The sequence below is a fragment of the Emydura macquarii genome, unplaced genomic scaffold (assembly GCF_026122565.2).
Source record: "Emydura macquarii macquarii isolate MOO-44397 ecotype Brisbane River unplaced genomic scaffold, CSIRO-AGI_Emac_v2 contig_1253, whole genome shotgun sequence".
NCBI classification, from domain to species: Eukaryota; Metazoa; Chordata; order Testudines; family Chelidae; genus Emydura; species Emydura macquarii.
Window position 1 is genome coordinate 99746966 of NW_027131390.1, and position 23203 is coordinate 99770168.

The 23203-nt window shown below is 40.7% G+C and overlaps 1 protein-coding gene across 4 annotated transcripts in view; it reads left to right on the plus strand.

Annotated features, from left to right (window-relative positions):
- Positions 1-4271: 4271 nt before the first annotated feature.
- ZNF148 (zinc finger protein 148) overlaps positions 4272-23203 on the plus strand; it is a 47361-nt gene continuing 28429 nt past the window's right edge. For 2 of the 4 annotated variants that reach the window (XM_067549601.1, XM_067549603.1), the window contains exon 1: positions 10091-15778. The gene's annotated coding sequence lies outside the window, so the exon portion shown is untranslated. Of the gene's footprint in view, positions 4513-4976; positions 5939-10090; positions 15779-23203 lie in introns of those variants that run through there. The other 2 variants (XM_067549602.1, XM_067549604.1) reach the window with 2 other exon arrangements.

The window sequence follows — 23203 nt, forward strand, 5'->3', positions numbered from 1 at the left end:
CTCAATTTTTTGGATGCACAACTTGGTATGCCTCTAGCCTCACTTTCAGAGGAACTGTACCACCTGCAGATCTCACTTCTATATTTGCAGGTGCTCAGCACTTCTGAAAAAGTGCCCCCAAAACTGAGGTATCTGTAGTCTTGTAGACATTTAAAAATCTGGGCCTAAGTATCTTGTTCAAGGTTGGGCAAGAGCCAAGAACAGAACCTGCTGACTCCCATTCCGATGCTTTAACTTCAAGATAATCCTTCCTCAAATTGAACTATTAATTGCCAAACACACTTTTGAGAAGCAGATTCCCATTGATGCATCCTAGGAAAAAATATTGTGCTCATTCTGCTAGAGGCCTGTAATCCTAAAATGTATTTTAAAGTCAAGTTTCCAGTACTGAGGTTCTTTACTCCCTCATTTAATAAGAGTCAAGATTTTTCTGATAGGTAAAAATGAACACAGTTATGAAGTTAATTGTCTTTGAAGGGAAAAAGCAATTTCATAAGTGTAAATTTTTTTTCTTGGTTTCTATAACCCTATTTTTAGAACTTCTAGTCTTTCATTTTGTTCAGCAAGCAAGTCAACCACATCCATTCTTGTTGTATGTAAACGAAATGCAAAATGATTGCTTGCAAAGTAGTCATACTTTATTAACTCCTTCCTCTGTTCTTACAGATCTATTACAGAATACAATGCAATTTCCAAAAGGTTGAAATAAACTTGTGCAGAAACAGCCACCATAATACACCCCCTCAGACTATGGCTTAATTTCAGTGATATTTTGTTATTAGAAATGCATTATAATATAATTAGATGCCAAGATCTATGCCCCTTGCAAAGAGAAGAGTTCATTTATTGAGGCACTCTATTAACGGAAGTTAAAAACTCTGCATAAAACTGATAACATCTGCTGACTTCATTGTGCAAATGCAGCTTGTTAAACTATCAGGATATGGGAGAAGGGCATAAGCCTGCGGCAGACAGTGAGATCCTGTAGGACAGCCTACTTTAGGGAGAAAACATGTTCTGCAATTACGTGAATTACCCATTTCATAGGATTTGGCTTTATGGGTAAGTATGACCTCGCACAGCATGTGCAGACTTTAGTCCCATCTAGAAAAACACTTAAGCAGGCACAGCTTAAAGGTAAGCATGCACTAAAGTGTTTTGTTGGACTGGAACGTTTATTTGGAGTGGAATGGGAACATCACCGGCTCATGGTCTCTATATGCTTTACTGATACAGCAGGGGCAGAAAGACAGACGAATCTTCAAACGTACCCACACACTGTTCAGGTATACAAATACCCATATGCTCACACATTGGGGCATGTACATGCTATAATGCCAACTTGCACTTTCTTGGAGATATTGCCCGCAGTGCAATCCAGAGTTATATACTGTAGTCACAGAAATTAAAATATAAAAAAATATACTGAAGAACTTCCTCATAGATTTTAAAGCCAGAAGAGACCATCATGATTGCCTAGTCTGACTCCCTGTATAACATAGGCCACAGAATTTCACCCAGTAATTCCTGCACCAAGCCTCTGGTTGAGCTAGAACAAATCTTGTCTTAACCAGAAGGAGACAATACATCCCAACTTTATACTGAAATATGGTAGTATGCAATAAGAAGAGATTTTTGGGAGAGAGAGACATTAAAAACAATTATTTCAAATAGCTTGAAATACACTTTTTGACAGAATCTTGGATCTTCTAAATGTTCTCTCAATTAAACATTTTATTTTTAAGATATCACTTTATATCATCCTTGCCAAAATTCATTTATTTTAATGTTAAATATTAATTACAGTAGCACCTAAAGTTCCACAACCACAGCTGAGCCCCCATTATGCACATACACACTTGGGCACTACTCTAAAGAGTTTACAAACTAAATACACAAAAGGATTGGGGAAAGTGGAGCAACAAATACACAAAGTTAGTGTTTTAGTTTTCCCACAAACGTACACATTCTTCATACAAGCTATGCTTACCAATGTCCTCCATACTCCCATTTTCTCAGTCACCCCCATCCCCTAAAGCCATTTCTCTGGATGGCACAGAGAAAGAAACCCCAGTCATCAAATTAAAAAAAAATGCATCCTCAAAATAGAGAAAAGTTATAGACAAAAAGTCAAAAAAATATTCTCCTGCACGGGGTGGGGTATCCCAACTTTTGCAGGGGCTTTGTGGAGACTGGGGACATACCATATAACATTTCTGCTACTGAAGTCTAGACAGCTTTTGTAATTGGTATTAATTTTCCTTGTGTTCATTTTTCAGGATTTGCCTTAAGGAGCCGTAGAACTCACCCTTTTCCCAACAGAGAAAGTGTATTTTTATAACTGTGTGCAGTAGAAAGTATGGGGATGGGTTCATATGACTTCAGGCTCATCCCACAGTGTAATCTCTTTTCTATCATATTTTAAATGTATCTTAATTAATAGTTAGACCTGACACCATTTAACAGTTCCAGTAGCTGGCATATTTGCTGCTGCTACTTCTACAGGGCTCCTGAATTTGTTGCCGCTGCTCTGGCAGCTTGACCTGCACTTGGTCTTATGCTTAGAACCCAGCATGGATACAAAAATCTGGATTCACATCTGCGATAAATTAACTTGTATATGACCCGTAATCTGCACTCCACCTTCTACATGTATCCGCATCCGCATGCTGTCTCACTGTTAGAGCCCTGCATAGATACAAAAATTTAGATCCACATCCAATCTGCAAAGATGGTAAACAATACAATTGCATTTGCAGATGCAGATATCCATGGATTTGCAGGGCACTATTTATGCTGCTCCCTATGTCTTGGACTCCTCCAGGATTCTAGACAGCTGTTTTTGCAAATTTGCAGCACCAAGGCTGCTTGGTGCTTCTGCTCTTACATATTTTTGACACCTGGCACTCTGGGTTGTTGTTCTTGCAGGTTTCCTGTACCTAGAGCTCAGATGCCCCCAGAGTGTCCAACACCAAGGATCTCATTGCTAATATCCATACAGTTATCCTGAATTCAAACATTCATTGCTACCAGACTTGTATGTGCCTACTCTACTTCTCACACAGGTTTTACTGTCCTTAAAGGCATCATAGAGAGAGTGGTGGGAATGGCTGCCTCCTCAGATTTCCTGCATACAGGGAGGGTGCTTAGCCTTGCTACTTCTATTGTCTTCCTGTAGCCATGGTTCTCAGAGCTGCTCCTATTCCAACAGGTTTATTGCATCCACATGCTTGGTGGGGATCCTGCTGCTTTTGCAGGTCTACACCACTCAATTCTTCTATTCCTGCAACTTCCTCAGCACCCACAACCTTTCTTCGCCTGCTGCTGCAGATTGCTGACAGACAATACTCAGTATTGCTGCTCCTGCAGGTTTTCAGCACCTCTTGCACTTGGTGCTGTTGCTCCTGCAGTCAATACTTCCCTTGCATATTTCCTTTAGTTAGATAGAGCCCTGAATACTGCTACCCCCACAGCTTCCCTGCAGCCAGGATGCATACTGCTGGGTCTGCTGCTCTTCCTGCAGAACTCCTGTATCTCACTCTTGCTCCTACTAGTTTTCTTCACTTACTGCTTGTGCCACGTTCACTGCTGCTTCTCCAGGTTTCCCTACACCCAACACACGCACTACTCCGCAGGTTTCACTCCATATTTAACACTGTCACTGCTGTGGATTTCCCTGTAGACGTGGCACTAGGCAGGCACTACTGATTCTGGAGTAGCTCCTGCAGGTTTCCAGAGGGCTCGGCCACACGGCTGCTGAAGGCTCCCTGCACTTTGTGGCTCTCGGTGCTTTGGTTTAAGCCACACCTTGGAGCACTTGATGCTGTGGTCCCCCTCACCCCAGGTTTCTCCATCTCGGGGATCTAATACAGCAGAGTTCCCTCCATCTCTCTGCATCCTTGGGTGACCTGCCCCCATGTGCTGCAGGGCCGCCTCCTACCCCTTCACATTTAAGCCTGGTTCCCAAGACCGCCCCCAATACCTCAGTGTGACCAGTTCTCCAGACCCCCCCCCCCAGTGTGACCAGTTCTCCAGACCCATTCCGGGCCTGGCTCCCATCCCCCAATGGGACCGGCTCCCTCGACTCCATTCCCCTGCTCCCATTCCCCAAGGTGGCCGGCCCCCCACGCCCCGGTGCCAGCCCCCCGGAGCCCGTTCCCCCGGCTCCCCACAACCCGTTCCAGTCGGGTCCGGGGGTTCCCGCGCGCTGCTCCGGCTCCGCGCGCTGCCCTCACTCGCCCCCGCAGGCAGCCGACTAGGCTCCGGCGCCTGGGCGGCCGCGGGACGGGTCCTCCGCGCGGTTTCCCAGCCTGCACCGCGGCGCGGCGGCGCTCTGGCCGGCCTGTCGCTGTCACCGCCAGGAGGAGGCCGACGCCGCTGCGCTCCTCGAGCCGCCGAGCAGGAAGGAACCTTCGCCGCCGCCGAACTTTCCCTCAGGACCCACCATGCCCGGAGCAGCGGCCCGGGGTCTCTGAGCGCCGCGCCCGCCTTCTCCTCGCCGCGCCGCAGCCGGTAAGCGCTGGGCCGCGGCGGAGCTGGGTCGGCCCGGCCGCTCACCCACAGGGAGGGAGGGAGAGAGAGAGAAGCTGGGCCTCGCCGCTCCCTGTGCGCGGCGCTGCGGGCCAGGCGGCCCGGAGGCTTCGCGGAACCGCGAGCGGGGCAGGCAGAGGCCGGAGCCTGGGGGCGGAGGAGAGCGGAGACCCCGCGGGGCTGGCGAGGCCGGAGCCTGAGGAGTGTCGGGGGGGGGGGAAGGAATTGGGGGGGTGAGGACGCGTCCACCCCCCTTTGTTGCTGTGGAGGGTGAATGCGAGGGGAGCTTCCTTCCGCTCCCCCCCCCTCCTCCGGTGCGGGCTGCGCTCGGGGCTTTCCCTGTCGGAGTCTCCCTGAGTCGGGGGGGAGGAGGCGGAGTGAGAGCTGGGGCTGCTGCTCCGCGGCGAGCGGGGCTCGCACTTGCGGGACTGACAGACAAAGAGGGAGGAAGAGGAGGGAGATTCGGGGATACGGAGACGGACAGACAGACCTAGAGACACCCCCACCCCCGTTTTCTATTGTTCTCAGGTGGGGAAGGGGAGCTGCCGATTTGGGGATTTAATCTTCAGTGATGCCACCGCAGTCCCCATCGGCAGCTTTGCGAGTGGCCTCTCTAGTGTCAGGAGCTACTAACAAGTGTCTGCCTGAAAGTCCTCAGACAGGCGAGAGAGAAAAAGGGGTGGGGGAGTTGAGGAGTATTTAATTGCGATTTAAATCCGCCCTCCCAATACCCTTGTCAAACCTTCATCTGGATGAGCACAATAGTGAGTCTTTCTTTAACGGTGCCTAGTCATGGGCTAGACATGGATGTTGCAAATAATGCATCTGTTTAATGTCTTTAACTAACCTTTTCCATTTCCATAAATCATTTTGAGTTCTTTGGTTGAGAGGTGCTGTATGATTATGTAGTGTAAAGTATTATTATACGTAGAATCCAGTGAGCAAACTTTTAAGTTTGTTTCTCAGCCTTACCTGGAACATGGCCATGGGTCATAAAGTAAAATGCATGTGATCTGGAAAACTAGAAGCTTAAGATGAGACTAAAAGAGATGGTGGTTTCACCTCAGCACTTTGTAAAAAAGATTATTGGAAAGGCAAACTGCATAAAATTAAAACTTTCTTAAATAAAGGGAATCTTTATTGTTTTGTTTTTGATATGCGAGATTAAGGACAAGCCAATGTACAAACTTTGATATTACTTTTCAAAGTCACCAGGAGTATGTACCTGAACTTGAGCTTTCCGAACACAGTGGATCATATACGTTCAAAGATCTAATCCTTTGCTTGCGGAGAGCACTGCCCCTGCACTTGCCCTCTGCAGGTTTGGACATCCATGCTTGAGGAGGAAAAAGAGGTTGAGGAATGGTATCCTATCCCACCACCTACATGGAGTCATGTTATACAGGAGGTCAGACTAGAAGATCTAATACTTGAATTTATGGAAAACATTTATTCCCCTTCAGGCTGCGTTAACTCTGCACTCTGTGATACTGTACTGCACTCTGATACTCATGCATGCTTCCATGGACAGCTGTCATTGAGGGAAGCCCTGACAGTGTCAGGAGGCACCACAGCCAATCAGACATAGGCTTCTGGGGCTCTAGTGGGATTGGGGGCTCTGGGCTTGTATCCCATTGGTTTCACAGCAGGGACAAATGCTGATTTCCCTGGGATGGTTAGGGGAAAACTGTACAAGATCAGTTTTACTAAGTCAGTCTTCCCCCTCACAAAAATCCCTGTCATGAGTTTTTCTCAAGAAGGGTTGCAGAAGTTTTATGTATTAAAACAAAAAAATCATAATTTTGTTTGTTTGTTTTAATTATAATAATTTTATTTATTTATTCACTTTCTAAAAGTGCTTTTTTCATAGTTGTGTCTGGGCATATGTAGAAATTCTTAAAAATACAGTTAGTTAGTCAATATAATTTAAAAACAAAAAATAAAAAGACTAGCCTCCTGTATTTGGCTATAAAATATAGCATTCACATTTTCTGTCCTCACCCCCTCAGTCAAAAACCTGAGATAGCAGGTGTATATGTAATATATATTTCTGTCGTTGTTCTTGATTGCTTTATTTATAGTTATATTTATTTATTATATTTATTTATAATTAAATTAATTTTAATGGAAAGTCTTTATATAATAGGTAATAAGATTGTTAGGTCATAAGCATCTAAACAGCAGCTGAGGGAGCACAACGAGGAAATGCTCAGTTGCAAAAATACAGAAGAAAAATGAATCCTGTGGAAGGCCAAAAGTTGTATTATGGGCCAAATCTACTGAAGTTGAAAAGTACTGCTTCTAAACTGTGAACTTCTGTGGCAACATTAGTGATGTTTTAAGACAATATTATGGACATACTTTGTTCCAGTGAAATATTATGAACTTGGGTATAAAAGAACTGAGCTTATTTTCTTGACAGCTCAAGTTTGATGATGTAAATTTGGAAATGGTGAAATTAAAGTTTTCAATTGTGAGTTTAGTCAGTTTAGACTAAGTTTAAAAAACCCTAAAAGAAGAATTTGGGAGGATGAAAATGTGATTAGTCACCATTTTTTAATGTTTTGGGAGAATCCTGGACAAGGTTGACATTTTGCCTTCTATTGGAAATTAATTATCTCTATGGTGGCAAGAATCTTTGTCCTTTTAGTCCTCCGTGAATAAGAATATTAAGTGTGCTATTGTCCCATTGTAAATATCTCCACTGGAGACATTTATGTACTTATGTCACTCAGAAAAATTAAGGCAAATCAGTTAAAGATGTGAAGTCAGTGCATATAAGTCAGAGTGTTAAACCCCCATATGAGGCTCCTACTCAGGAGTAAAATGGTTTTAAGTTATAGTGAACTACGACCACTTACTTCTCAGTGAAGGCATCCACACAGGATTTAATATGCTTTAACTTAGAGGTATGTCTACTCTTCAAGTGCTACAGTGGCATAACTGCAGCTATGCTGCTGTAGCGTAGTCACCTCCTAAAGGGGGGGAAGTGGTCTTTCCATCGCTGTAGTTAATTCACCCCCCTTGAGAGGCAGTAGCTAGGTTGATGGAAGAATTCTGCTATCGACATAGTTGCATTTACAGTGGGGGTTAGGTCGACCTAACTAAGTCGCACAGGGTGTGACATTTTTCATATCCCTTAGGTTGACCTAGCTACATCACTGAATTAGGTGTAGACCGATGTATATACATGGACATCACACCTTTAATTGATTCACCTTAACTTTCCTGCAGGCTTATCTACATGGTGTGGCAATGCTCACCAGAAGGGTGTAAATTGTAGTGCTCTAAAGTGTTGCATGCCAACTCTTCTATGTAGACCCTGCTGACACATTATAAAAGGTTTTTAGTGCGTGTTAATGTAGTACTGTTTCAAATGGGATTATGTCAATGCATCCTAGGTGCCTTTTAGAATGTGTCAGCAAGGTCTACATGAGGCAGTTAGAATGCAACACATTAGAGCAGTCTACAGTTTACACCCTTGTGATGCACACTGCTGCACTTTGTAGACAAGCTTGTCTGTCCCTTTATCAAAAAGCCCTTATGCTGTGCATCTGGGAATGGCTTGCAGGAATAGGCCCTTAATTCCAGTTTGTTAGAAATGCTGTCAAATGGATTAGGCTTAATTTAGTTTTGGTTTTAAAAAATGCAACAGCCCCCTCCCCCCATTATTGAGAAATTTCTTGTGAAATTAAAGATAAATAAATTACATGATTTCTCTTTGGGTTTAAACATTATTCTGCCATGTTTGCTAGTTACACATCATGGTATTGTTTAGGAGAACCTGAAAGTGAAACTGAAAGTGAAACTGACCTCTCTATTTGTATTGTTCAAACTGAGTGAAGTGCTAACATTAAACCAGCAGAATAAGAGATTAAAAGGAAATTTCATTTAAAAATTATTTTAGTTGAAATAATTTAAATTGTTATATTTTTCATTTGACTAGGTTTTTTAATGACAGCTACTTTCTCAAATCACTACATATTGATTGGAGAGTAGCCTAAGGCCCTTAGCATGCAGTCTGAACTATGTATCTGGATGCTTATGCTCAAATGAAGTCCCACTGAAGCTGCTGAGGCTCCACACAGACACAATGAAACTCAGATAAAGACCCTAGAACAAATAGCAAATCCCCATATACGAATTGCTTGATGTCCCAAAAGAGCAAAAACTTAACTGTTGACAGAATGTGGAATGTCAACAAGGCACAAAACATTGGCTATAATATATGGTTATATCTGAGGTATAAACTCTGGGGTGGACACATTTTATTAGAGAGTTTTTCACAACATTTCTTTTCAGTTACACAGATTCTATCGGTTACTTTATTTTAGTACTTCTCAGTGAAGTTAAAAACAAAATCCCATCTGTTTAGCTCATTAGTACTATATATATATAGTATAGTATATTCTAAATATACAATTATTTTTAGGGTTTTTTTATCTTCATATCTACAGCAGAATGTCCTTTAATATATTAGCAATAATGCTTTAAGCTACACATGCAATAATTAACATACAGATTGAACATGTCTTAGTTGCAGACAATACAAATTAATGTAAAATAACATATACAAAGACTATTGCCAATAGGATTTGTGATTAAAAATGTGATCTTGAACAGACTGCATAATGAGATTTTTTTTCATACATAGTTAGCAGATCAAATAATATATCAGAAAAACTTCAGATTTTCTCATGTTGTTTGGTGTGTGTCTTGATTTTTTAATTTTTTTTTTAAATGTGCAGAAGGGAGGTTTACATTCCTTTGGAAATACAGTGAGAAGTGTATCATGCAGAGTGATAGATCTACATGTACATATATTCCTAATGAAATTTTTAACTTATTGAAAGGATTCAGATAGCCTAGTCTACACAATGTCTGGAATTCTCTATTAAAATGTTTTCAGATAGTATTTTTGCTCCAAAATTCCTATATTTTTTAGCATTTATGCTTAGGATAGTGTCAGATTTTTGTTATGTTCAGGAATACAGCAGTATAATTAAGTATCAGTTTACACTAGTGATGAAATATATGTAGGTTTAAATATGCCTTCAGCATTTTATTGAGTTTTGGAAAAGTACTGTGGGAAATTTTGTTTAATTGTATATCTTGTACAGTAAAACCTCAGAGATACAAACACCTTAGGAATGAAGGTTGTTTGTAATTCTGAAATGATCGTAACGCTGAACAAAACATTACGGTTGTTCTTTCAAAAGTTTATAATTGAACATTGACTTAATACAGCTTTGAAACTTTACTATGCAGAAGAAAAATGCTGCTTTTAACCATCTTAATTTAAATGAAACAAGCAGTTTCCTTACCTTGTCAAATTTTTTTTAAACTTTCTCTTAATTTTTTTAGTAGTTTATGTTTAACACAGTACTGTACTGTATTTGCTTGTGTGTGTGTGTCTGCTGCTGTCTGATTGCGTATTTCTGGTTCCAAATGAGGTGTGTGGGTTGACCGGTCAGTTCGTAACTCTGGTGTTCTATTGTATGTATTGGTCTGATTTTGTAGCTGGTGTTCTCTACTGCTTTTATTGACAGATTAGTATTACAGTATCTGCATCCTGTCACATTTTGTACAGAAAACTTTAAGACAGTGCTGTCTGATTCTTCTTTTATGGCTTGGATGACATTTTTATAAAAGCAGAATTAAACAGTCTGATGATAAAATGAAATCTGTGTGGGCAGAAGATTCAACTTTCGAACAGCAGCAGGATATAATTTGTGAGCAGCCTATCAAGTACAAACTGTCTAGATCTCTAGCACTGAAAAATCAAGATGCATGTAAAATGACTGTAAAGCAAAATAATTCCTTGCAATAGCATGTTATATTAATAATGCATAAAGGTGTTGTGATGTCTGTATGTACAAAATTTGTATCTGCATCCAATCTGCAGATATGCGGGGCTCTATCAGCATGGATAAACTCTTTAAAGTGGGAGACTGATATGCAATTTTAGAACAAAGGACTCCAAATGGTAGCTGCATATGTATAGAGTAAAAACATACTAATTCTTAAAAATTGAAAGATTATCTTAATGCTCTTGTAATATTCCACAATGTCTGTATTAACTTTTTACTATTGATGTTTCCCAAAATAGAATATAAAAGAAATTGTCAAATGGAACAATTACAGCGACAGTAACTTCGTGATTGGATAATGTTACATTATTGAAGGAAGTGGAGTGAAGATTGTTAGCTGGCAGATGTGACATGGTTGTACATTTTCTAAATATTTAAGAAAGAGTGTAAAAAGATGTTTGTCTTCCATCTGAATTGCAGCTTCTAAATGGCTGTTTTTAAGAAATGTCAAATATTTTAATAAAATATTTTATTAAAAGTATTATATTTTTGCAGGAATTGAAGTTGAGGGGAGGAAGTTCTGGTGTGCTCCAAACAAGTATAACTAACTCCTCTACTTATTAATCCTTAGTTCCTTTGCCCTCTCTGATCTATTTCTTCCACAGACATAGTAAGTGCGGTACATGGTGGCTCTTCATTTGCCAGTATACACTGTATGATTGTTCATTTTTTGGTCTGACTCTGACCTATCATTGTTCTTCTGTTTCTGCCAATATCCCTAGTCTGTCTCCTCCTCCTTTTCTATATCCCAAACTCATGGATACCACTGACCTAGGGTTTTCTTCACTGAGTGCTACAAATATTTAAAAGTTATAGGGGAAGAGGTGCTGTTAGTAAGCTGCTTGGAGAAAGATTGAGATCTTTAGTTTATGTGGGAGGGGCCAGAGCAGGAGTGTGTGTGCCATTGCACAGTCTTATGCAAGTTCCATAGCCATAAAATGGTAAATGTATGGATTTTGCCTACAACATACTGATACTGCAATGTAACATTAGAAAAATGTTTTAGTTTTATAAATCTAGGGAAAAAAGATATGGAGTGTCATTGAGGCCAAGAATTCAGCAAGTTTCAAAGCGGGTTTGAATGTTTATATGGGTAACAAACTACCCAGACTTCTGATACTCTTTTCGTAAGAGTTAATCATTATAAGAGAGAGAACCTCATGTTTCAGGATTGAAGACTATGTTTGGCATTAGGGATTAGAATGAAATCTTCACAAGGGGGACATTATACACATCTACCTACTGTGGGGTTTGCTGCATATTTCTGTGAAGTGCTTGGTGCTGACCACTGTTGGAGCTAGGATATTGGACTAGATGGAGCATGGGTCTGATCCAGCATGGCAGTTTCTATGGAACAATTTGTGCTTGTGGCTGCTGTTAAGAAGGATTGGTTTAATAGATCCAACCAGGGAGACTAGTGGACCCAAATAGATTTCAGAGTTCTCCAAGAGAAAATACTCTTCAGCCAGTGGCCCTCTCTGTTGATGGCCTTCTAAGATATTATGATTGTCATCTGCCCTTGATCATTGTTATGATGGTTCCTAACACAGGACATCTTGCTATCCTGAGAGCCTGTGACAAGTTAAATTGATGGGATGGATGGCAAAAGTCAAGCTTTTGGGTTGCATCATTTGTATCATTGAGTATTTCTAAAGTCATGTGGTAGGTGTAGTGGATGTGAAAAAAAGAGATTTTCTTGGCTACCATTGTGTCCATAAAATTCCCTGTAACAGAATGTTCAGGGTTGTTGGCAGTTTGGTATATCCTAGCTGCCTCCTTTTGGAAAGAGAATCTGATGTTTTTTCTTGCTTTGAAGAGATTATTTATTTAATGGACATGATTTATTAGATTCAGAAGGGTTGATTAGTCCTCATTGTAATAAAATGCAACAAAATCTCTAAATGAATTTAGGCCATTACCACTTGTTAATTTTCTAGAAGTGTATGAGGAGTATTGGCCTTAAACCTGCATGTGATCTCATTCCCTTTTGGTAGAATCGTGTGGGTGTGTGTGTGTGTGTGTGTAGTCAATTTGTGTGTGAGATTGTTAATGTCTTTGTATAGGAGGGTAGGTTGGCACCTTTCCTCTAGGGGAGAGTGGTTGTTAGGCCTTGCACAAGAAACTGAACCTGCCAGTTTTGGTCCTGGTGAAACTTCATTGGGGCAACAGATAGATTGCAGGGGTGTGTGTTTGATAGGAAAGGTGGTGGTGTGTGGAGGCCAGGAAGAAGGTAGGTAATTGTTTTGTGGACTTTGTGAAACCACATGGTTTCTTCTCCTTCTTCCATGCAAACTTCATCATCTCCTGTAATACCTTTAAAATGGGTTATCTAAAAGCCTTTAATTTATTAATAATAATAATAATAATAAAAGTATGTTAATGCCATAGACCACTCATACCAAATTGCAAGTTGAAAGGACTTTTATTATGGTTGTTTTGGGGTAAAATAAGGCTTATGCTGGAAAATAAGTCTGAACCTTACTTATGGTGCGGATGCCACCAGCCCATAATCAGTATTGTGGTAAAAAGGTCTTATTTTTAGAATTAAAACTTGGTGTAACAGAGTCCCCTGTGGTTTCTCCCCAGATGGTAGGAGAACCTGACTGCACCCAGATATTTGCACTGGGTGGTTCTATCACAAGCCCTGGTTCCTTACTGCTTGCAAGGGTGGGGGTTGAGTGGGAGAGGGCTGTCCTTTTTGGGCTTTCCTTTCCAGGTGGGAGTCTTTCCAGATGGGAGATCCAAAAATGTCACAAACCCCAACACATTTGAAGGTATCCCCATCCCCAAAATGGGTGGGGGAAAAGTCTACTATGCTGCCAACGATACAGCACCTGCATAGTGGGTTTTGAGAAATCTCCCTGGCTGGGCTTCTGGCTTACTATGGGAGTTCACTGCACTTTATGTAGGGTCGGGGTAAAGGTCTTCTGGCTGGGAGTTCCCTCTGTGGCTTTAGGAGTCACTCTTGCTGCTTATGGCAATTCCTCCCTCATTCCCCTCCCATCCCCCAATAGCTGGCTGCAGTTTCCTCCATTTTAAAGTCCTCCTCCCTATCATACATGATTGACAGGGCAATGAGGGGGGTTAGTCCTGCCCCTAGGGCCTTTCTGGGTCCTTCCTCATCCATGTGGGGTCTATACACCCTGTCACACTTGGCATTTATATACAAGTTGATGATTTCTCCAAAGAATTAAATAAATTAAAATGTATTTCTAGCTCAAATTAGTTGACTGACATGAATCTTCAGTGCATTTTACAGAATGCGGTAACCTTCAAGGTCTACACTAATTGTTAAACGGTATTTGCATTCAGTATGGGAGAAGCATGCATTGGGAAGCACTAGGTGCTCAAGTCATATTTTGTGGTGGGAATGATGCACTATGGTGCCTGGAAGTTTTTTTATGTTCAGTTTGGCTGACATCTGGCACTGAAAATCTGAACCTTTGGCCTTCTGATCAGATGAGTTTTGCAACAGCATCACCAAACAGCTCAGGTGGATGGTATTTAGCACTTTTAAAATTTGAAATGTTTGAGTTTAACCTAAAAACAAATGATTTAATTTTGAGAGTGTGGGGAGAATGTTTTTTGTCTCCATTGTTGGTTTTGGGGAGAATGGCAAACCTTTGGCCAACCAGTTCAGTTTTTGAATTTCCAGGTGGAAAAATGTCCCAAAATGCCTTTTTTGTAAGACATTTTTGACTACTTATTTTCAGACTCTTTGGATTAATGCCTTTTGTGACTCCTAGACAGCCTTATTATTTTGTTACTTTTTATTTGTAATCTGGTAGAACAGTGTGCCGGACAATGACCCCATACTTACACCGACTGACACATCATACACAGGGAAATAGTCTGTGTCCTGAAGAGTTTAGAGTCTGAGAAGACATACGTACAAAGTGTAAGGGAAAGGCATTTACAGGTTTTACAGGTTTTATGAATATTATGCACATTACACTACCTATTTTTTAAATTGAAGACATGCATATCAGCTATACCTAACTGCCCAGCAACCTAGCCTTTATTAGATGGTCAGCTGTTGTATGCATTATGGAATCAATATCTGGAATTACTGCATTGCACTCTATATAGGCATTGAACACCATATAGAAGCTATAGCATGTGCCGAATGTGACTGTCTACCTGTTAGGGGACATTTGCCAGAGTGTATATATTACACCAGAATGTGATTTCCTGCCTGTTTTGTGATGTTGGTTACAGTGAGTGGATTACACCAATTCTGACTTGGTGGTGGAGTCACTTTAGCTGTTAATCTTAGGAGGTTTCCAAGTAAGTGCAGATGATAGCTCTTAATTATTGGCTGTGAGTTCATATGTCTTCCGTCAATTGGTCCTTGATAATTACAGGGAGTAAACACAGAGATGGGAACATAGTTTGCTTTGTTTTTGAATAAGTCCAAATGTCAGTTGTACTTTATTCTGACACTTAATTAGTGCACACAGGCATCAGGGTGTCAGTGCCACTGAGGTCAAGGCTCAGTTTCAGTGGTCCTTACCCAGAAGAGTGCATATACCAGGTAACTCGTGGAGTTCTCACCTGAAGTGGGTCATTTTTGCAGTGGGTTAATGGATCAGTATAACTGTGTTTCCCATTGCCATACATGAAGTGACTCCGAGATATCCTCTCTTTTCACATCATCCCTTTGGCTTGATTTAATAATGGGCTTGAATAATTAAAAAGCCAGGGAGAAGACTGGAGTACTGGTGAAGGCTGACCCATTTGGAATTTGTGCCAGAGGCCAACAGGTTTTATTTTTTCTTAAAGTTCTCTTATTCTAGTGAAAGGAATTATCTGGCAGAACTAGTTTGGGTTGTTGGTAGTCTGGTGAATACAGTATGCCAGTGACCCACAATGGGTTCACCAGTTGTTTGTTCTAAGACTTTTTCCTCGTTCTTTGGATAGTAGATCAACCAGATTAGAAAAGATTGGTTTATGACTTTAGTATCAGTATTTAGTAGTCTAAGCAGGACAGGATGTCTAAGCAGGATAACTGGTCTGTTGTGGCTGAGTTTCAGACTCCAAGATCAGAATAGTTCTCAGTGGGTTCATTCTGTCCAAAAGTGTCATGTACTTCTGTCTATCCTGGCTGCCAGTTGGTTAACGATGGGCTTGCTGCTAATAAATATCAGTGGCTCACTTTAAATTAAGAATCTCTTGCCTGTTCTTAAATGTATGAAGATGTGAGCCTTAATTTTAAAAAAATTCTGTATTGTTTTAGCACTTTTGCCTGGTTTCTAATTTTTCATGTTTGGGAGAGATTTTTGAGAAAGGCATGACTTGGGTGCTCTATTCCTACCAGTCTGGTGTTGATTTTTTATTTTATTTCTTTCAGACGATGTTCAGACTGTCTTGTAATACAGGTATGTTCTGGTCAACCTGCTGAATGCTTTAGGGATCCTTGCTGATAATGTTAGATACTGATAGCAGCCTTTGATACGGTTGATAGTATGATGTTGGTGGCCAGGCAATAATTCCTGATTGTGATGAGAATTGTTCTTCAGTCGCTGAATTCCGTAACTGGAAAAGAGATTTCAGAATGTAGTGAAAGATGTTTTCTCATCATCACTCAACACTCTTCTTTATGGAGTGTTGCAAGGTTCTCTGCCCCCATTGTTCATTATTCATAAAAATTCTATGCTCTTGAGGTTCTTATACAGCTCTCATCATCATAGTGTCTTAGCACCTTCCAGAAGTGCATTAAACATAATGATTAGTATTTGTCACTTGTGTTCCTTTCTTCATTTTTCCAGGGGAGTATTGTACAGGAATTTTTAATTTCTATTTTATTTTAATGTATTTACACTGTACTATGTGTTTACATTAATACAAGCAAAGTCAAATAACCTTTTCTTGTGCTTAGAGTGGAAATAGTGAGGATTATGGTGGTTCTGTGCTGTGGAAGTTTGTTCTTGGATAGGCCTCTGAAATAGCTCTCTCTCCTGCACATACAAGTTTTACCTTTGCTACAGTGTAGACAATTGAAATTCTGTTGTGCCCTAGGAGTGGAGCCGTTAGCTGTGGTCCTCATTCCAGAGATTTAGAAGGGCTCTTCCAGGTATCGTGGGCGTAAACTGTTGATGGCCTTTAGGATTAGAATTGAGACCATGAATTCTATGTTCTTAGGAACCCAGTGTAAAGATCAGAGGACAGGGTCCTTATCTGGTCTCTGTCTTACCCCCACTTACTGTTTCCATCTCCACCTCTCAATCCCAGTCTCCTTGCTCAGATAGTAGTCTATTGAACATGTGCAAACTGCACATTTTCAGAGGATTATAATTTGGCCAAATTGGGGTGGATTTTCATGGGGTGTAAGAACCTGTAGGATTAGAACCTAGGACCATGGAGGTGCTGGGCCGCCGATGCTTCCTCATTGTCATGGGAAGCTTGGGCTAAGTTTTGGCTGGAGGACTTTGTGAAGCTAGACACTGCAGGAAGTACCACCGAACAGGGCCTGTGTGGCTGCCCTCCTCAGTCTACTGATTGCTGGTATATAAACTAGGAAGCCATCATCATGGCAACAATGCAGACTGCCTGCTTGCTTCTGCCCCAGACTTTGCCTTGCTGTGGACCCTAGTCTCCAACTTCTGACCCTGGTTCATCCCTAACTCTGGTTTTTGCATACTATCTGTAACCTGGTGTCTGACCCTGACTCCCTGGTATCCTGAGCTGGCTCGACTCCTTCCTGGCTACTCATCTCCTGGCTGCAACTTGGTAACTGATCGGTGCCCACAGGCCACCCTCAAACAGGCCCTGACACAGGGTCAGCAAACGGCACATCCCTGACTCAAAAGTCATCCCCTGCCAAATTCCAAGTTCCTTCTTCAAAGAATGGAGGCATTAGAGTTTTTCAAAGAGACGATCAACCGAATTTTTTAACATGGGCAAATATGATGTATTTTTTTAATCTGGCCTTGCTCTCAGAAATGACTGAACTGCTTTGGCTGAAATACTTAAAAACAAACAAACAAAAAACCCCAAATGAACAAAACAAAACAAAACAAAAAAACCCCATGAAAACAAAAATTCAGCCTGTGGCAGACATCTGGCATGGAAAATTTCAGCCCGGACAGTCAAAGTTTGGCAAAGATATAAGCAATGGAAAACTGAGAATGTTGGGCAATCTTAAATATAGACAGTGCTACTAGCCCACCTATACGAAAGCTAAAGCTAGCGCTAAGCACCCAGATTCCATATGTATTCTATTCATTTCAGCTATACAGTAGTAGAAATTCTAATGGGTTTTTGAAGTACTGCATTTATTAATGTTGTAGAGAAGCTGATAGAATAGTATCACAAGATTCACGGACCTTTCTATTCCAGAAAGTAAACAGATGTTGCATATTTTATTAGCGTCCATGATTTTTTGAACGGCTAAAGTGTGGTTGCCTCACTGGTAACTGGTTCGTAATTTTTAACTTGCTTTGTTGCTGTAATAATATTGAAAGCTTTTTGAGACTTGTGCTCAGTACTTAATATGTTCTAGATATGTTACAATATGATTATGATAAATGATCAACTAATATTGAGTTTAGTACAAGAAGGAAGTTCTAGATTATGTAAAGATTTTCACACATGCATTACAAAAAGTCCCACTGCGAGGATTCCCATTGATTTTAATGGGACTATTCACAGTGCATAAAGTTAAGCAGATGGGTAAATCCCTGCAGGATCAAGGCCTATATTGGCCCAAGTTCAGCAACATAGTTATTCATAGGAGCATCTGAGTCTTAACAGGGTTTCAATCATATGGTACAGTTAGAATTCTCTAATTTAATGATCTGTGAATTTGTGTGTGTGTTGATTTATGTTTGCTAACTTCCTTTGCAATTCAAAACTCAACAGATATTCATTACCATGAATGCTACCTTTGTTTATTTCTGAGAAGGGGTCTGCTGATTAGTTATGTTTTATTAATACTAAGGATAAAAATACAACATGTTAAGCACTTACAGTTTTTAAATCATTATTAGGCCATTTTCCCGTCTACCTCATCGTTAGCATAAAGAATTGCAGGACTATTTCCTCCTGTAAAAAAATTCTAATGGTTAAGTTTGAGAATTTAAATACAAACCCCCCGCTGGTGTAAATTTTGGCATGAATTTGTAGGTAAGGTTCCTACACCAGTCTTACCTCTCCTATTTGCAAGTGTACATACAGCTAGGGTTTGGACTCAGTGTTTCTGTCAAAATAAGAGCACAGACACAAGAATAAGACACGGAAGCACCCACGGAACTTGACTTGAGGTTTTTTTGGTTTGTTTTTTCTACCTGAATTTTATGATTGATTCAGTTAAATCAGTTGCCTTTTGTTGTGAGAATGTGATCTGCTGCTGGTACTTTGTTATGGGACCTCAGTAAAAGTTGCTTATGAGGGAAGGTTTTTTATCAGTTTACCAGTATAATTATGCTTGTACTAGTTATACTGATATAACTAATTCCAGAATAAGAGTGGCTTTTTTTGGTTTACCTTAACACTGTTCAAACTGATGTAAACTAAACAAAAAAGGCATTCTGATACTGAAACCAGAACACAAGGAGTTTTCCTGGTATATCTGTTTAAATTCACACTTTAGCTTATGTTGGTATAACTTTTCCATGTAGACAAGCCCTAAGAATAGACATTGTGCTTGGGAATGTCCAGATGTTGCACTTTGTTAAGCATCCTGGGTGTACTTCTTACACAAGTGGACTCAGCACAATTTTCTGCTGGGGAACAAAAAAACTAAACCTTTTCCCAATGATTGTTGTGGGAGATAGGACATCGTGGGAAGAACCATCATACCTGTATTTTCTAGCTTTAGGTGTTTGTTTCCTTGAAAGCCTTTCTTACCTTCAACTTGGTCTAAAGCAATACCTAACAAAAATGTGGAGTTGCATTTTTAAAAAGCATCATTATCAGAATATCTCTGTTATCGGCAGTGGGGGATGTATTTCCACTCTGAGGCCATTTGATAACTAGAATCAAACTTTCTTGATTTTGTTTTTGGGAAATCCTGAAGAGATGTTTATTAGCATGGCATCTAGTCGATAAAAGTATGATAGAATTTCACACTATTTTTACATTTATTCCTGGCTGAAATTTGAAATGCACAGGGAGAAGGAGTTAGTGTCTGTATCTGTTCATAATACACTAATTAAGTTTCACATAGAATTGGCTGATAAGTGATAAATAATTTTTCCCTGGAAAGTTATTTTTTTTAAAATGCAGATGTTCTATTTTGGAGTGGGATCCTTCTCTTCTTTTTTTCTTTTTTCCGTTTTGCCACTATAAGAAGATGGGGCGAGGAAAGGAAAGGAAAATAATGAAAACCCAAAACTTTCTGATGTTGGAAATTTGGAAAGAAAATTTTAAAAAAGATTTGTAAACATTTTCATTCAGGGAAAAGGGCCATTTTTCATTAATTTTTTTTTGACAAAAAATTTCAACCACTTCTATTCCACAGTATATATGTAGATAGAGAGATAAAAAGCAGTGTGAAACCTAAAGTATGCACGTTTGATATGTGAGAGCAGATAGACATTTTCCTTCCTCTTTTATCTATCAGTTATTAGTTTTTATAGGTACTTCCCCTCTCTTTTATTTTGCACAAGTTGGCTTTTCAATCATCAAAATATCCCAAATTATCCAAAGCCTATATTGCACATATTAACTTACTTCTAAGATCTCTGAAATGCACCCAATTAGAATCTCAAGGTGCATGTTAATTATTTAATAAAGCCCATATTATTTGTACAAGAATAAAAAGAAAAACATATATACACTCACCCGCCACCAGTCCAAGTGAGAAAAGAGCTTGGTCTTGCATTCTACCATGATGATAAACAAGCTGATTCTTTCCTCTGGGGTGTCTGTTCCACTTCACTGAGTAGTCACTATCATTCTAGTTATCAGCTTAGGTTAGTTCTCATGCAGTCATTTGAACAGTGTACAGGCCACAAAACGCATCATGTATCTCCATGATGTGCTGTCCTGAGCCAAATCTGGATAGAATGGCTGTGAGGGACAGGGATCTGACACTGTCCAGCCATTGTGTTTTAGGTCTCCTGGAGGTCTTTTCCATCCTGCTTTCATTGGATCAAAGTAGAAAATTATTCTTGCAGCGAAGGTGTTAGGCATTTGAAGCAGATGGCCATACCACTTTATAGAGTGTTGGGAGTCTGTATGAGAGAGCGGGACCTGTTTAGTTAGAAAATGGATTTCTTCATTAGACTTGAATTCACACTATTTGATATTTTTGATCATTTGGACATGCTTCATCTGAATGGTATCTAACCTTTTTTTTAATCTGGGCAGAGAAGCACTATGTTTCAGTCCCATAGGTCAGAATACTGACCACAGAAGCATTATTTATCCTCAGCTGTGTCTCTACTTATCAGGGTAATTGATTCATGAAAGACATTCTTAATAAAGTGACCCATCACTGATGATGCTTGTGCAGTGCAGGCTTCAAGTTCTTTCTTGACACCGCTCATGTTATCAACAAAATAGATGAGGTAGGTGACATCACTGACAATTTCAGTTGGGTGGTCGCTCACTAAGATGCTAACGCCCAGAGCATGTTCGAAATTGGAAGAATTTTGGTTTTACCCCAATTCATTTTCAGGCCTACTTTGGCTGCTGAGCTTTCCAGAGATTTAAGAGCTGCAACCAGCTTGTCTGTTGATTTGACAACTAGTACTATATTGTTGGCAAAATTGATAGTGGTGAGGTTGTCATCATCAAGGCATATGCGTAACTTACATTTACTTACTGTCTGTCAAGCACATAATCTTTGATGGCACTGAAGAGTTCTGGGGAGTTAATGTGTCATTGTTGAACACCCAACCTAATTTTGGAAGAAGGCAGTTCTTTTCCCATTTATAAAAATCAAGCTTGAGGAGTCTTCATATAGAAGATGGAACATTTGACAGAGCTTATCAAGGATACCTGCAAATTTCAAGATCAGCCAAAGCGATCCCCTGTCAATAGAGTCAAACGCCGTGATATCCACACATGCAGTGTGAACAGGGCACTTAAATTCTTGTGCCTTCTCAATAAGCTGGAACTTTGTGAAGATTTGCTCCTGCTGTTGAAGAGCTGGGAGCGAAACCAGCTTGTTGTGGTCTTGTCTTACTGCTTAAGAGCAGGAGGTTGGACTAGATGACCTCCTGAGGTCTCTTCCAACTCTAATCTTCTATGATTCTAAGATATCAGCAGCTTGGGCCAACAAGATAGAAGCAAAAACTTTCCACAGGGTGGATGGAAGAGTAATGCAACAATAGTTACAACAGTCTTGATTGCTGTCTTTACGTTTCCAAAATGGTAAAATATCGCCTTTTGCCAGTCGTTTGGGACCAACTCTGTTCTCCAGATGATATTGAACAGTATCTGCAACCATAAAAGAATAGCTGGTCCAGAATTTTTTAACTATTCTGCAGGATTTCAACAGAATCCTTCAGATTCCTTCCACCTTATTTCTCTTAAGCTTCTTTACAACTCTGTATTTTGTTGATAGTGTATTTGTTAGGATCATTTTGTGCAGAATGGGTAAATTTGGCAGTGGCTGTCAGCTTATGTTATCAGGATGCATTTCTTAGCTACCCAGTGACCAAATTTGGTGGTATTTGTCTTTTTGTTCTAAATAGGCAAAGGCAATGACACTTTGCTTTCAAGACATTTTAACTTAAGTACCTTTTACATTTAATGGGAATATTGTCATTGCCACATAGGTAAAGCCCCTCATTTTCAGTTTTGTTTTTTTTTAAATTTCCTGGAATATTTAATTTTTTATTAATTTTTTTTTTAAAAGGCAGGAAAAAATCAGTAAAAACCAAATGTTAGCGGGCAGGGGAATACTCGCTCTGTGTGGCAGCTGAGGAAGAATTCTGCTCCCTGCGGCAGTCACGTGGTCTCTGCTACTGAGACCTGGCTCCCTGTCTGGCTTGCCCTTCCCTTGCACTGTGGAAGCAAATAGAGCCACATTCAGGAGCAAAGATCAGGAGGGGAGCAAAAGACCACATCCCATGAGTACTGGCCCCCCCCCGCCAGACAGGGCTCCCTGCTTATCCCAGGCATTTAGTGCCCTCCGTTCCCTTCCCCTTTGCAAGCTTTGTCTGGCAGGGGAAGTGGACAGGGCCCTGTGCCCAGGGACTGCACTGAAGGGCTAGAGTCAGGAGGGAAGAGGACAGCTGCACCCTGTGAGTACTGAACCCTGCCAAATAGAACCCCCTCTTGACCCTGCCAGCCCCATCCGCTTCCCCTACAAAATTCCTGGTTCCCAAAAAAGCCAAAATTTGTCTGAAAACCAATAAAGCCCAGGAATTTTTCAGGGACAATCAGTAAATACCGATAATCAGGGGTTTTACACATAGTTTGTCTACACTGCAACTGGGCACGAGGTTCCTTGCCCATGTAGACAGACTAGTGCTAGCTCAGCTTGAGTTAGTGCACTAGAAATAGCAGTGTGAACGTTGTGGTTCTGGTGGGGACTCGGGCTAGCCACTCAAGCTCAGATCAAGGGGGTCGGGTGGCCAAGATGCTGTCTGAACTACAATGTACACACTGCTATTTTAAGCGCACTAGTGCAAGACCATTTACCCAGGTGGAAGGCTCATTTCCAGCTGTAGTGTAGATATATCCTGAGATCTGCTTAATGCACCAGGAATATTTGGAAAAACTGATGCAAGGCACACTGAAACTAACTGTTCTGAAGTGCTGTAGTAGGGTTTGTCTGAGTAGCAGTTTTTGAAACTAAGCAATATGGTTCAGTGGCTCTAGATGTTCTGCATGCAGTTGCTGAGCATTGT